Source organism: Physeter macrocephalus, chromosome 7 (assembly GCF_002837175.3).
Source record: "Physeter macrocephalus isolate SW-GA chromosome 7, ASM283717v5, whole genome shotgun sequence".
In the NCBI taxonomy this organism is placed as follows: domain Eukaryota; kingdom Metazoa; phylum Chordata; class Mammalia; order Artiodactyla; family Physeteridae; genus Physeter; species Physeter macrocephalus.
In genome coordinates, this window is record NC_041220.1 from 124,974,120 (window position 1) to 124,991,219 (window position 17,100).

Genomic DNA, 17,100 nt, shown 5'->3' on the forward strand with positions numbered 1-17,100 from the left:
AGAACTTTAATGGAAATGCCTCAGCATAGATTCAGCTTCTGCTGACAGCACTGCTAGACAGTATTAGTACTACTAATACTGTACTACTAGTACTACTAGTACTACTAATACTAGTACTACTAATACTGTCTACTATTAGTACTAATTAATAGTAGTACTAATAGTACTACTATTAGTACTACTAATACTCTAGCAGTACTGGTACTGCTAGAGTGCTGTATGGGTAAGTTGTGGGCCTCAGGGGCTTTCTCTGGGAGGCTGGGATGTCTGACTTGCCAATTAGTACAAAAACTCAGTCAGACCAATGAATCAGGATATTAAGTTACTGGAGAAATTCAGGAATGAGAACCAAGAAATAAACAAGCCAAAGTATTCAGATAAGGAGCTGGGTCAGAGTCAGTTGTCACATCTTGGAATCAGCCGTGAGGGTCAGGAGTAAGAAAAAGTATTGTACCCAGAACCCCTTGAGATGAGATACTAAAATTTCTTTCTTGGTTCTTTTCTTCCTAAAAAGGGTCTGTATGTATGAGTGGAAAGTTGTACAGAGCTAAACAGTATGCGACTGCCCGCCGTTAGGAAAACCCCAGGGGGAGAGTAAGGTGAGGCTTTAAGCCTGCTGGATATGAGTAACTGGCAAAGGTCAAAGGTCCCAACTGAAATCATCCAGTTCCCAGGGCTTTTCTCTGGGTCCACATCATCACAGTCACAGAATAGACGTGTTGGAGATGAAAGGTTTTATCCCGGACTGAAAATTCTTTTTGACTCTTCACTTTGATGGTCATAGCTAGACAGCAAAACTAAGCTGGCCAAAAAGAAGAGGAATCAAGGTACACATGAATGTAGCAGTTACAAGAGAGTTGAAGATATTTGGAAGGGATCGATGAAATAACTGTTTACTTATAAGAAATTATATGTGAATGAAATGAGAATCACAGTGTATCTCTGACCCGGAGAAATTCTCTCAGTATGATTTCATCCATTTGCCATTTGTGAGTAATCCTGACAAATGAAACGATGACTGGAGATCAATGCATGTGTGTGGTTGAACAAAAGCACTGAATTGTATTGGGTCAGAGTCGGGAAAGTGTAGTAAAGCATAACTTCCAGGGGAAGGTCATTTTAAGCAGGGCGGATTACAGTGTTAGCGTATGGATGCTGTTCTTTAGGCAGGATTGCTGGTTGGCTGCATATGCCTGTGCAACTCTGGAAGCTCTGTTTGAAAGATGCTCTTCTACTGGTAGTCTGAGAGTTTGGGATTATGAAGTCAAGTTCAGTTACACTTAGAGGGTAGAGCCAAAATATAATGTTTGGGAATATTTGTACATCGTTAGTAATCCTCTTTATACCCTGACTGGGGAAGAAGTGTGCTATCTTGGCCCTACATCAATCACCTTGAAGATAGTAGCATGCTGTTAGGGTAGAGATTTCTGCAATGAAATCTCATAAAGGCATTCCATTTTCTCAGCTCAGGCTTTAACTTGAGCACACACTTCATAAATTCTACAGGAATTGTTGTCACTATAATTGCTGCTTAGTGCTTGCAGAATCTTGAAGGTAACAGTGCTATGACTTGGAGATGAAGCTGTTGCATCAAAGAATTTGAGAGAGCAGAGGAAACGAAGTAATGGGCCACGAAAATGGCTGTATATTCAGAGTAGTCGTATAATCGACATGACAGTGCAGAGAATGATACCACCTGCAGTGAGTTGAATTATATCAAATGGCACAACTACCAGTTGTCACTCATATTTTTGAGGAGGTGAGAACGTGCATTCTTGCCTGTCTCACTGATGAGTAACTTGCCTGGATCTTACTGCTTGACCCCTGACCGCCCACCTGGTGGAGACCCACTCTTTCTTGTTCACCTCTGGCCTCTCTTCTCTCCAGGGGTGACCATCCTCTTGTGGAGTTCACGCACCATATCCTCAGCCTTGGTCTTTGGGTCCCCAGGGTCGAGCTTTAGGCTCTACAGCATACACATTACCTTTCCACGTCTCTGCAAGACAGCAGTGTAACGTCTAACTTCTGACATATTCACCTGCATAGTCCAAGCCAGCTGATGGGTCACGGCTTACCTGACGCTTACCCATAAGCGTATCCCTACTCTTTCGAATAGGTAGTGTTCTTAAGGACCATAGAAATAATATTCTCTCTCTCTCTCTCTCTTTGCTCCCCGCTGCTGCTTATGACATCGGGGTGCAGTGTTAGGATGTGTTGGGATTCCTGCCACAAGGTGAGGCAGGTGTGGCTCAGCTGTTTGGAGGAAGGTCTTTTTCTCTGGATTCAGAGTCAAAAACCTTAACACTGCAAAGATCGGAGGGCCCAAGGAGTAGGTGCTCTTTCAGAGTCAGTGCTTCCTCCTAGCTCATCCAGGGTATGGGGTGTTTCTCTCCCTCTCCTGGATCCCTCCTCATAGCCAAGTGCCCCCCATGCCCTTCACCCAATAACCTGTCAGAATTTTACTAAATCATATTTGAGGTTAGCTCTCTGAACACTACCAGAGTTTTAGTTGCCTCTTGATCCCTGAAATGAGGGAGTCAGACACTTCTGGTTTTTAAAATCGTGGCTTTGTGATCTTGAGCAAGATGTCTTTTAACCTCTTTGGGCCTTATTTTCGTCAGCCGTAAAGAGGATTGTTATGGCGGTGGTTATTATCACAGGGTTGTTGTGAGGATTGAAGACGGTGCATAGAAAGTAATGAGAACATAGCAAGCACTCTGTCAATCAGCTCGGGCAGAAGAGAACATTTCCCTTCATCAGAGCCTGGATCCCGAAGTGTGGACGTCTGAAGCTTCCTATCAGTCCGGGGTTATGCTGTCCTCAACCGCAGGCTACCCAGTGTTATAAAGGGTCCTGTTTGGGTCTCTAGTATCAGTTGTAAACTGCTTTTGGAGCTTGTGTCTGTTATCTTTAACTCTTCAGGAAATTCTGGTAAAAATCACCTCCTGGTCTTAGTTGCGCGATGAAAATTAGGGACAGCAGCGCCCTTCCAAGGCCACCTGGGAAGCAGCAGCAGAGTCACGCTGGAGGGCCGTCTCAAAGGACCGTAAGCCCGTCAGGGTCTCTCAGCCATGGCAGCTGAGTGACTGCAGGTCAAGTCTTCTGGAATCTGAAAACCTGAGATCTTTAGCCTGGAGGGTATGTATTACGGTTCCCTTGGGCTCTCAGATATAACTGGGTGGATAATTTGAGCTAATTTCTGGAAACTTGGTCAAAGAAACTTGTGCCAAAATCGTGGATAAAGAGGAAGTACCTTCTTACCTCCTCAGGTTGTGGTGATAGGCGTCGAGACCCGGGAAGTAAGCATTGCACTCAGTTTTACTGCCCCGTATTCATGGGGAGTGGAGGGGCTCCATGAATGACAGAGGCATGGCCTCACGATCATTTCAGAGCTCCAGGGAAACTACGGGTGCATGCAGTCCTCTCCATCTGCTAGATGTTCAATGCCCACCAGAGACCTTTTCTGGTGGTAGTAGGATTGTAAAAATAACAGAAAAGTTGTGAAAATGTAATGTTCTACTGTGACTTCTGTTTCATTTTTTTATTTCATTTACCTTTCTATGTGTGTGTACACATACACAAAATATACATAAAGCCATAGATACTTACACATATAAATACATTTACACAAAACACAACATACGCAAGTTTGAGATTGTTCGGTTTTTGATAGAATAAAAGTTAATTAACATTTTAAATAAAGATTTCAAAGCTAATTCTTTTTTTTAACGTTTTTATTAGAGTATAATTGCTTTACAATAGTGTGTTAGTATCTGCTTTATAATGAAGTGAATCAGTTATACATATACATATGTCCCCATATCCCCTCCCTCTTGCGTCTCCCTCCCACCCTCCCCATCCCACCCTTCTAGCTGGTCACAGAGCACCGAGCTGATCTCCCTGTGCTATGTGCTAATTCTTTTAAGAAGAAAAACATAATGGCATTCAGAATATCAGTTCCTGTCCAGTAAGTGTTTCTGCGGGAGAGTGCATTCTCTGCTAAGGTAATTTTGAGCCACGATATCTTAAATTGAATGATGCAAAGATAGAAATTATTTCCTTGGCAAAAAACTATGACACTATAACTCAAGGCCTTGGAGAATTTCAGGTGAAATGCTGAATTTAATATATTGAATGACACAGCATCTTTGTTTTTAAATGGAACAACTCAATGAGATATTTACAGGAACACATGGCTTGAATGATAAAATGTGTGTGAATAAGCTCTTAATAATTTATTCCATTTGCTGATGCACGTTCATGCAAACTCAAGTGTTTTAATGAGAACTGTAAGCTGTTTTTCGAACATATGTGTTGAATGTGAGGGAGAGAGAGAGAGAGAGAGAGAGAAAACAGACCAACCAAGCAACTAAAAAGTAGCTGGGAACTGCTAAAGCTAGATGAGTAGGAGGCTGATCTTGGACTCTTGAGTCGCCCCTGACCACCTACAGCTTCCCACACAGATCGGAACCTCCTCTCACGCTGCCCTCACTATTACCTTGTGTAGGAGTTTATCTTTTCTAGCTATCACTATGGGCAGGGTAAAAACTACTTTTATAAAAACTACCTTCATGGTTACTGAAAGCTGAGGAGGAATACTTCACTAATCGTGGCTCATGACTCATAGTTTAAAGACTGAACTAGTAAGCATTTATAAGATTTCTTGGGGGCTAGATTTTTTTCTCGCATAAAGGTTGCTTTCATTTCATTTCATCCACATCATAGCGGCACTCTGGATGAAGTACTTCACTTAACTCTCTGAATTCAACCTTTTGCAGGGGCATAGAGAATTTTGATAGCAATTTCACTTATGCTTCCTCTAAAGAGTAGTTTTCTTTTTTAGAAAAAGTCTTTCAAAAATGGCCACCGTGTGCAAAACGCTCCAAAGAGTTTTTGTAAAGAGTTTCAAAAGAACAGAAGCCATTTAGATGACAGGAATTGACATACACAATCCACTTCGGCTGTACATTAACTAATTCATGTATCAAGGACCGTGCTAGAATTTAGGAGACTTGGATAAGACATACTGATGAATGAAAAATTAAGAATGAATGATGATTTTGTGGGAAACTTTTTAAAAGTTATTATTATGACTGATTTTCTAACCCTTTAATTTGGGCAATTAAAGTGCAGGGAATTTTATAGAAACCTGACATGAGAAGTGAGCCTGGTGGTTAGATGTGAAAATATCTGTCTACACTTCCTTTGAAGGGTGAGGATGTTCATTTGGGGTACAGTTCTCATAACCCAGCAACGCCTGTGACCTGGGGAACCTCAAGCTGTGCTGAGCTTAGAACCTACCCTTTGCCTTAGAGAAACAAAAACTCTCATGTAAACTTCCCCTCTGTGATTCTCTCCTTTCTTTCACAAACTATTTGCTAAAAAGCTCCTAATATATGTATAAATAGATTGAGTAAAACACCCATTTCTACAGTCTCCAGGAGACTTGTAGAAGGAAAGGAAAAAGCAGGAAAAAAATCCTGTTAACCAAGATAATAAGATAAAGGAAATTTAAGACCTCCAGAAAACAATAATTTCAACAAATAATATTCTCAAGCAAATTATAGACTAACACTTATCTTTATAGCCTAACATATAATAACATTTCTTCAATATTTGACATCAGTGAATTACATATAATTAAAAATCCTGTTCTTATTTACAAAGTAGAAATAGAGACACAGACGTAGAGAATAAACATATGGATACCAAGGGGGAAGGGGGAGATGGGAGGAATTGGGAGATTGGGATTGACATATATACACTACTGATACTATGTATAAAATAGATAACTAATGAGAATCCACTGTATAGCACAGGAAACTCTACTCAGTGCTCTGTGGTGACCTAAATGAGGAGGAAATCCAAAAAAGAGGGGTTATATGTAACGTATAGCTGATTCACTTTGCTGTACAGTAGAAATTAACACAATATTGTAAAGAACCTGTACACCAATTAAAAATAAAATAAAATAAATCCTGTTAACTTATTTCTTTATTTCTCAATCTGAAAATTATGTATTTTATTTTATTTTTCCTAGCTTTGTTGAGGTATAATTGACAAATAAAATTGTAATTGGGACTTCCCTGGTGGTGCAGCGGTTAAGAATCCGCCTGCCAATGCAGGGGGCACGGGTTCGAGCCCTGGTCCGGGAAGATTCCACATGCCGCGGAGCAACTAAGCCCGTGCGCCACAACTACTGAGCCTGCGCTCTAGAACCCGTGAGCCACAACTACTGAGACCACATGCCACAACTACTGAAGCCCACGCGCCTAGAGCCCGTGCTCTGCAACAAGAGAAGCCACCGCAGTGAGAAGCCCGCTCACCACAACGAAGAGTAGCCCCCGCTTGTCGCAACTAGAGAAAGGCCACGTGCAGCAACGAAGACCCAACGCAGCCAAAAATAAATAAATAAAATCAATAAATTTATTTTAAAAAATTGTAATAGATGTGGATGTAATATTTCATTTTTCAGCTTCCGCCAATGTTGGTCTTAGGGTCTATAAACTAGTTTATTGGTACTATTGTCTATAGAAGCACCAAATATTGCAGTACGAAATGTATTAATATAAGCATAGGATAAGGTGTGTGTGGGGGAAGTGTTGTGTATGCATAAAATGCTTGTGTCTAAGAATACTTCTGGAAGGATTGAGTCCAGCTAGATAGGAGAAGCTAACAGGACGGTAGACCAAGGTTGAGAGAAAGGAAGTAAATAGGGGGAAGAAGGGTACTGCCTCACATATTCCCAGGATACTTTTAGTTCTTGGAAGTCTCTGGGGTTGGCAGACACAAATAGCAAGCAATGGATTTGGCAGTAAATAAGAAGCCAGACATTTGCAGGTTTACCCTCTGGTTTATCTGGCATCTTCTCCTCACTGTTTCTCCTCATTATTAGCAAGCTTAAACCTACATTCCACCATCTCAGCCTCTGGGATTCCCAGCATTAAGCTCAAATTATTGAAAACTTGTCCTTTGAGGATAATCTTAAATACTCCTTTTATGAAAGAAAAAAATCCCTAGGGTATATTTTACAAAATTCTGTTTGAAAATCTCAAATTGATTTAATTTACTTACAGGTAAATTATTGATAAGATACATTCCCTAAACTGATTTTAATATAACAAAGAAAGGTTTCTTGTCTCCATTGATTAAAGTGATACTTAAGTGGAATTTCCCCATTTAACGCTGAACTTTTCCTTTGCTCAATGCCTTGGCTTAGATATCATTAATGTTTTAGCAGAAAAATGATGTCTCAGACATATCATCACACTTTGTTAAAGTTGGTCAGAGGCTGTTGAATGTAATAGTCTCAGAACTCTTCCAATTGGCATTATGTGGATGAGGTAAAGCATTTCTTGGCTTAAACAAATCCTTTTTTGGCTCCAAGTTACTATATTATCTATAATCTAAAGATTTCATAGGAAATCAATAACAGGAATGAAAATTTGTCATCTGGCTTCGATTTTTAAAACTATATCTATATCTACCTGTTTAATTTTTTAAAGGTTTGCTTTGATTTTATATCCCCCCAATGTGACTTTCCCCCTAAATCTTTTATAATCATTATATATTTAAATTTTTGTTGACATTTAGTATTCTGGAGACCTTAGCTCTCATCAGCTTTTTGTCCTCATCAACTTTGCTTATTTTAAATACTTAAATGTCTTGAAACACATACGATAAAACCATGATGCATACAAATGATTGGGGGAAAAATGTGTCTAAATTCAAAACTGCCTACAGAGGGTAACATTATTAACTGAATTTTTCTCTTTGGAGGAAGGGGTAAGGTTATGTAATAGAAATAGCAATTTATTTTTGTCATTGATTCATTCACTCAGCCAGTCTCTATGAGTACCTACTATGTGCCAGATGTTGTTCTAGATATGGTGATAAATGGTGTGCAGAAACATAAAACCTCGAAGTGGGGAGGGGGTGGGGTTTGATTGTCAGAGAAGGTGCCACTGACAATGTGATATTCAAGCCAAGATCCAGAGGGGGAGAGGGGGTGAGCACGTAGATCTCTGGAGGGGTCTATTCCCGGCAGAGGGAGTGGCTAGAGCAAAGGCCCTGGGACGGTGTGGGCTAAAGAGAGAGAAGAGTAGAGGTTAGAGGGGTAGGAGGGGCAGATTGTATAGGGCTTCTTGGCCTTCAGAAGGCTCTTAGCTTTTACTCTGGGAGACCCTGAAAGACATTGGATAGTTTTGCGGAGGGGAATAACATAATCTGATTTTGTTTTCAATAGAATATTGAAAGGAAGTAAATAGGGGGAAGAAGGGTACTGCCTCACATATTCCCAGGATACTTTTAGTTCTTGGAAGTCTCTGGGGTTGGCAGACACAAATAGCAAGCAATGGATTTGGCAGTAAATAAGAAGCCAGACATTTGCAGGTTTACCCTCTGGTTTATCTGGCATCTTCTCCTCACTGTTTCTCCTCATTATTAGCAAGCTTAAACCTACATTCCACCATCTCAGCCTCTGGGATTCCCAGCATTAAGCTCAAATTATTGAAAACTTGTCCTTTGAGGATAATCTTAAATACTCCTTTTATGAAAGAAAAAAATCCCTAGGGTATATTTTACAAAATTCTGTTTGAAAATCTCAAATTGATTTAATTTACTTACAGGTAAATTATTGATAAGATACATTCCCTAAACTGATTTTAATATAACAAAGAAAGGTTTCTTGTCTCCATTGATTAAAGTGATACTTAAGTGGAATTTCCCCATTTAACGCTGAACTTTTCCTTTGCTCAATGCCTTGGCTTAGATATCATTAATGTTTTAGCAGAAAAATGATGTCTCAGACATATCATCACACTTTGTTAAAGTTGGTCAGAGGCTGTTGAATGTAATAGTCTCAGAACTCTTCCAATTGGCATTATGTGGATGAGGTAAAGCATTTCTTGGCTTAAACAAATCCTTTTTTGGCTCCAAGTTACTATATTATCTATAATCTAAAGATTTCATAGGAAATCAATAACAGGAATGAAAATTTGTCATCTGGCTTCGATTTTTAAAACTATATCTATATCTACCTGTTTAATTTTTTAAAGGTTTGCTTTGATTTTATATCCCCCCAATGTGACTTTCCCCCTAAATCTTTTATAATCATTATATATTTAAATTTTTGTTGACATTTAGTATTCTGGAGACCTTAGCTCTCATCAGCTTTTTGTCCTCATCAACTTTGCTTATTTTAAATACTTAAATGTCTTGAAACACATACGATAAAACCATGATGCATACAAATGATTGGGGGAAAAATGTGTCTAAATTCAAAACTGCCTACAGAGGGTAACATTATTAACTGAATTTTTCTCTTTGGAGGAAGGGGTAAGGTTATGTAATAGAAATAGCAATTTATTTTTGTCATTGATTCATTCACTCAGCCAGTCTCTATGAGTACCTACTATGTGCCAGATGTTGTTCTAGATATGGTGATAAATGGTGTGCAGAAACATAAAACCTCGAAGTGGGGAGGGGGTGGGGTTTGATTGTCAGAGAAGGTGCCACTGACAATGTGATATTCAAGCCAAGATCCAGAGGGGGAGAGGGGGTGAGCACGTAGATCTCTGGAGGGGTCTATTCCCGGCAGAGGGAGTGGCTAGAGCAAAGGCCCTGGGACGGTGTGGGCTAAAGAGAGAGAAGAGTAGAGGTTAGAGGGGTAGGAGGGGCAGATTGTATAGGGCTTCTTGGCCTTCAGAAGGCTCTTAGCTTTTACTCTGGGAGACCCTGAAAGACATTGGATAGTTTTGCGGAGGGGAATAACATAATCTGATTTTGTTTTCAATAGAATATTTCTTTTTTCTTTTTCTTTTTTTTTTTTTTTGCAGTACACGGGCCTCTCACTGTTGTGGCCTCTCCCGTTGTGGAGCACAGGCTCCGGACGCGCAGGCTCAGCGGCCATGGCTCACGGGCCCAGCCGCTCCGCGGCATGTGGGATCCTCCCGGACCGGGGCACGAACCCGCGTCCCCTGCATCGGCAGGCGGACTCGCGACCACTGCACCACCAGGGAAGCCCTCCAATAGAATATTTCTAGTTGCTATGTTGGGAATAAACTCTAGAAGAGCAAAGGTACAAACAAGGAACCAGGTAGGAGGCTACTTAGGACAAAAGATTCTGATGTCTGAGACCAGGGTAGTATTGGTGGAGAATAATCTGAAGTCGACCCAGTAGGATTTGCTGGTAAACTGGATATGAGGCATTAGACAAAGAGCATTCAAGGATGGTCTCAAGGTTTTTGGTGCATGCAACTGGATAGACTGTGTTACTTGCTGAGATGAGGAGGCCTATGTGAGGAGGAGGTTGAATTGTGATATGTTACAGTTAATACGCATCCAAGTAGAGCCAGTAAAAGTAGATGATCGTATGTATTAGTTGAGGGTTAAGGAGGGAAGTCCAGGTCAGATATATTAATTAAAGAAGCATTTGTATATAGAAAGAACTGAAAGCTCTGAGACTAGATGAAATATCACCAACACAGTGAGTGCAGAAGAGAAAAGGTCCAGAGACTGAGCCCCAGGGTACACCAGTGTTGAAAGAATGGGAAAGAGGAGAAATCAGGGAAAGAAGGCTGGAAGGAAGCATCTACTTAGTGGGGGGAGTGGGGAGGTGGCTGGGTATTAGAGTGTGTGGTGCCCTGGAAGGCAAGTGAGGAAAACATTATGCAGGACGAAAAAGGATCTGACAAGTCAAGTTAGCTGCCTGAAAATTTCCCACTGGATTTTCGAAAGTGGAGTTCATTTGGTGACCTTGACAAGAGCTGTTTTGTTGGAGGGTTGAGGTGAAGGCCAGATTGGAAGGAGTTATAGAAAAAAAAAAAGAGAAGAGTTTGAGAGTCAGAACAAGTTTTAATAACTAACAGCATTCTGCTATCTAACTGACCCTGTGAAAATTCATAAAAGGAAACCTCATTTAAGGTAGAGTTCCAAAGGGGGAGCTCTCAGGCACTACCCCTCGTTGCCATAGGAAGAGGGCAAACAGGAAGAGACCTACCCTACATCTCCAATAGGAGGAAGGAAAATTGTCTCCTAGATCAGCAACAGGCCCAGCCAATGAGAAACTGTCACCCCGAACTCTCACTTTCCTCCAATGGATTTTTGTTGGAAGCAGCTCCTCCCAGCTTCCTCCTTTTTCTATATAAAGTAATGTTCCTCTCCTTTATTTGCCTATGGTTTTGCCATAGCCTGCATATTCCAGCTGGCAATTCCTCTACTCTTCCTGAATAAATGCATTTTGCTGGTAAAATAACTGGCTGTTTTATTTTTAAGGTCAACAAACTCCTCTGACTCAGGCCCTGATGGGCCAGAGGATAAAGAGTAGAAATCAGCATGGCAGCTCATCCAGAATCACTGATGAATCATGTCTAGCACTCTTCCACTAATTTGAGGAGATAGAATAAAGGACAGCAGAGATTTTTTTTTTTCATGGAGAGAGAGTGAAAATAAATATTATTAATCATCTGTAATTCCGCTTTCCCACCCTCTGCCAAGCTGTGTCTTCTCTCTGTCCTTATACTTTCCCCTGAACCGAAGCACTTGTTATTGCCACACACAAGCCTCCACTGATGACTTTCACAGTAGTAAATCGGATAAAAATCTCCGAAAACCCATAGTTAGTGCCTTGATTAAACATGTTTGTGTTGGCCTGCCTTCTGGCCTGCGGGAGAAGGGAGCAGCTGGCAGGAGTCTACACCTTCAACCACAAGCACAGCTAAAGAGGGGGCCATGGTCAGTCTAGTAGATGACAGTTTCAGGCCATCCCCAGGGAGGTACGGGGGAGGAATAATTGGGCCAGCAGGGTCAAAGATGAAGTGGTGGTGTCAGCCAGGGTCGCGAATAGGACGTATGTACAGTTAAGTGGGAAAAACTGGCTGAAGCACGGCCAAGGTAGAAAGGGCAATGTTAGCTCAGAAGTAAGGTCCAGATGTTTAGACCACAAGTGACATTCACAATTCATTATGCACCTTTATGTGGAATACTCACTTCTTTCCTCCTCATCCAGCTAACCCCAGCCATAAAGAAATTTCTCCCCAACTAATCCTCCATATCCAAGTAGGCAGCTGGCTAGCTCCTCAATACCCAAGGCACGAGTGAAATCTGACAGAACATTTCTCCCATTGAGAAGCCCCTGGATTTCTTCCTCTGGGGCTAAGCCTAGTGCTGAAACTAGAGCTTGGATACTGATCAGACCCAAGTAGATAGGATGGCAAATTGCCTCAGCTACCAAATTTTTTCCTTTTAAATATATCTGTTCTCCCTCTCGTCACTATGACCCTCCTTTTCCTGACTGTCCTTCTGATGATAACCACAGTTGCCCTTTGCATCAAAAACAGGAGACTTTTCATTGCAAGGGACAGAAATCCAAACCGGACCCACTTAAATCAACTGGTTTACGTAAATTACAATACCGTGGGTTTAAGACACTTCAGGCACCATGCTTATATATTCCTGTCTTCAAGTCCTTGATCCCTGACAAACCCAGGGCGGCACATACTAAACATTCTTTTCAAATACTATAAAGATTTATTTTTTTAGAAAATCCAAGATTCTGTTCTATCCATACAAACGATGAGAGTTGCAGGGTCTTAGATAAGGAAGTGATTCTCCAACTTGAAAATCGTATCATTGAAATCTTTTCTCACCTCATATGTAATCTCTTCTGTGGACAGCTGCTCTCATCTCACACTAGCCTTGAATTCAGTACTTGTCCAGTTTCCTGCTACAGGAATTCTCTATGAAGCGTGAGTGAGCAGTGTAAATTTACTAATGATTTTGTAGAGGAGAAGACAGGAGAACTTGTATCAGGTAAAGTATCATATTTCACCACGGAATCACATTGAATTGTTCTCCATCTCTCTTGATTATCAGCCTTTGGGTCTCCCTCTAGCCATCTTTCCCCCGTGAAGTCTCAAATAATATCTCCCGAAAGTCTTTCCTATTTTTTTCAAACTTTTTATTTTTGGGGGGATTATATCGGATTAATTTTTTATTGTTTGTAGAATCTTATTTTTATTTATTTATTTATAGTGAAGTATAGCTGATTTACAAGATCTTAGTTTCAGGTGTATAGCACAGTGATTCAGTTACATATGTAGGTGTATATATTATATGTATATATAATATTTATATATTCTTTTTCATATTCTTTTCCCTGATAGGTTATTACAAAATACTGAGTAGAGTTCCCTGTGCTATACAGTAGGTCCTTGTTGGTTATCTATTTTATATATAGTAGTGTGTCTCTGTAAAGCCCATCCTCCTAATTTATCCCTCGCCCTCCTTCCACTTTAGTAAGCATAAGTTTGTCTTCTCCGTCTGTGGGTCTACTTCTATTTTGTAAACAAGTTCTTTTGTATCTTTTTTTTTCAGATTCTAGAGCTCTCTGTCATCACTCTCAATTCATCTCCTGTGCCCTCCTTCCTACTGCCTTGGAAACTCCAAAGAGGCTGTCAGAGCATTAACTCCAAAACTGAATCTCCCCCAAGGGGAAACTTTGGGAATGTGGCTAAAAAACTATTTTTTTCTGTTAGTTATATTTATATTGATGTCCTCAAATCAGTCTCCAGATAGTATTTTTTAAATTTCTCTAGGTAAAACTTGCATGTAAATATTTTAATTACTCTTCATGTCTAAAAGAACTTTCAGTTAAGAGGCTGGTATCTGCAGTTTATTGGGCCACCACAGAATCTTTGGGAAGGTTTTCCAAAGAGCAAATCTAAATCATGAGCAAAGAGGGTACTCACATAAACAATTTCTTTTCACTTTTATTTCCAGAACAAAAAAAACTTGAAGCGGTGGAGAGGGGTTTCATGGTTATATTTTATGATGATTATGAAAATAATTGAGTTAAGAGTGGAATATATATGGCTTGGCATGAAAAATGCAATGTCTCTCCCAGCCAGAAGAGTGATTGGGGACAGAAAAAGAGGAAGAATCGCTCTCTCTGTGATTCGAGACTTTTTACTGCAAAAGACAAAACTGAGAAAATTTGTTATATAAATTTGCAAATATTTTAAATATCAATATTTACCTCAGTCCAATTTGATTAACCGGAGTTAAGGGGAAATGAGCAAAAGGAATTGGATTTGCATAGAATTTAAATTTATAGTTACTGGTCTTTCTGTTGCTGGCAATGCTATTTTTAGTGACACTTACTTAGCCTTATTCATGCCTATCCACTGCATTCTATGCTTTCTTAAATCCACTATATGTTCAGAATTGCCATAGGAAGGAAAAAATGAAAATCCAAGCAATATACAACAGCCTGAGGATACATAGCTTCACTCAGAGGGCCATTCAGTGGAATATGGTGGACTCTTGATTTTTTTCAATTTTATTGAGATATAATTGACATATAACATTGTATAAGTCTATGATACACAACATATGATTTGATATATGTGTACACTGTGAAATGATGACCACCATAAGGTTAGTTAACATTTGTCACTTTATATAGTTACAGACTTTTTTCTTGTGATGAGAACTTTAAGATCAACTCTCTTAGCAACTTTCAAATACACAATACAGTATTGTTAACTATAGTCACCCCGCTGTACGTTACATCCCCATAACTTACTTACCTTATACCTTTGACCATCTTCATCCAATTTTCCTACCTCCCCACCTCCCGAAACCCATAATTTTTTTAGGGGAAAGAACTTGTAGGGGAAGTTAGGTAGTGTGTAAAAAAAACTTTCAACATTTTCTGTCTGTATTTACATCATATGTTGAACTTTATCACTTTAATGAGATTGACATTGAAGGAGTAGAAGGTGATGCCATATAATAGGTATCGACCAATCTACTGACCGAAATTAGCACTCCAGATATTAGCAGGCTCCAATACTGACTAGGATAAGGAGGCTTGCTAGTGTCCGTATGTGTCAGAGGGGAAATAGCACCGTGGTCGTGGCTCAGAGCACCCAGAAGACATGATGCCTTAGCCACAGATGTCCCTGTTCCTTACTGACAACATGGAAAACTTGGCAAGGATGCTTGGATTTGCAGTTAACTTTTAGGAAGTTAACTTGCTTCCTGATAAATGTTTCTGTAATCAGGAAACATGTTGATTTTCTAAAATTAGCTTTTTTCTTCCTTTGAAAAAAAGAGATTTTGGATGTTGTGGGCTTTTTGGTCTGTCTCCTCCATTTCTTACATCTGTAGTCAAATGAAGTAGACTATTTGAATTCTTCAATAAATTAATATAAATTCTTATCTGGTTGTAACAAAAGTGACTATTTTTTTTTTTTTTGTGGTATACGGGCCTCCCTCCGCTGCGGAGCACAGGCTCCGGACGCGCAGGCCCAGCGGCCATGGCTCACGGGCCCAGCCGCTCCGCGGCACGTGGGATCCTCCCGGACCGGGGCGCGAACCCGGTTCCCCTGCATCGGCAGGCGGACGCACAACCACTGCGCCACCAGGGAAGCCCCTAAAAGTGACTATTATTAAGAGATCATCTGGGCTTTTAAGAGACGTCTTTTAGTTATATAATAAAGTCTTGCTTTAACTAGATAGGTGGGGTTTTTTTTAAAGTCAAGATTAAAATGCAGAGTGGCATTATTTGAGATGCTTTGTGGTTTGCTTCCTGATGGACTTATGCATCCAGTTGGCAATAGAGATCTGAAGTCATAATGCAAATCTATCCCGGTCCCAACCGCGGTTTGGCACCATCTGGTGGCACTTATCCACCACAGCATAAATATGGAGTGGTGGGCATTGCAGGAGAGGCCTAACGATTTCCAGGAAACTTCTGGTTGTTTGGCTCCTTTTTCACTGGCTCTAACTTGGGGAGACTGGGCTAGGAAGATACTGACTATGCAGGGAGCCACTCTTCACTTTATCACCTACTTTGCCAGACAATGTTGCCTGTCATTTCCAAGGTAAGAATTTTTACCTGTCCTTTGAGAAAATAATAGGAACCAAGTATCCATTGCACAATCTTGGCGCCATTGTGTGAAAGGATTTTACTTTAATTTAAAGGTATGAAAAATAGCAGAGTACAAGAGCAAAATCCTGAGGCATGGTTCCAGAGGATTCTTCCATGTGTTCCCAGTTTTGATGTAATGGTAAGGGAATGGGCAGCCAGCAGGATAAGAAGTGTACTGCGTCCTTGGGCATGGATTCCTCAGAGAAGTGGAATGCCTCCCCACTTCTCTTCTGGTGTGAAATCATTGGGATAACACCGCAGCTCAATGCCTGGAAAGACTGAGCACAGGGTCCCTTGTATTGTTTGAATTGACCCTTCTCTTGAACACCTTCTATAGTACCTAACTTTTCTGACTGTTAGAGTTATTGTTTTTTAAAGGCACTATTATACTTTTAATACATAAAATTTTATAGAGAAGTTTTAAATTCCCAATCTCACCACCCCCCAAAAAGCGATTCTTTAAAAGAATACATAAATGTGTTTCAAAAATTCAAATAGTGCTAAGAATAATAAGATGAAAATTAATCAGCCTTTCTCCTTTCACCTTCTCCCTCAAATAACCACTATCAGCTATTACTAAGCTTCTTTTGTACCCTTGCAGTTATATACACATACCTGAACAGGTCTGCATTTTACTTTTTGCACTTAATAATATATTTTGGAAATCTTTCTGTATCAACACACGTACATGCAGATCCACCTCGCTGAAGAAAACCACGCAGAGAAAATCATTCACTGCCTTAGCATAGTTTCCACCCAAGAGCAGAGCCTGAGATAAAGGTTTTTGTACAAGTAGTTTATTGGAAGCGACTCCAGGATCCTGAATGAGTGGTAGAGGAAGTATGGTAGCCAACTCCCAAGACCGCCCAATGTTCCCCACCTCTTGGTAGTCACACCCCGTGGAGTCTCCTCCCATATTGCGCCAGGGTTGAGCTGTGTTGCTGAGAGCGTACAGCAGACGTGATGGCATGTCCCTTCTAAAGCGAAGTGATAAAACACACCGTAGCTTCCTGCTTGCACTCTCCCTTGTCCTCTCTCTTGGATCACTCGCTCTGGGGAAAGCCAGCTGCCATAAGGTGAGCCGCAGCCCACACTGGGGAAAACCGAGTGCTCTCCTGCTCACAACCACATGAGTAAGTTTAGAGGTGGATCCTCCAGCCCCAGTC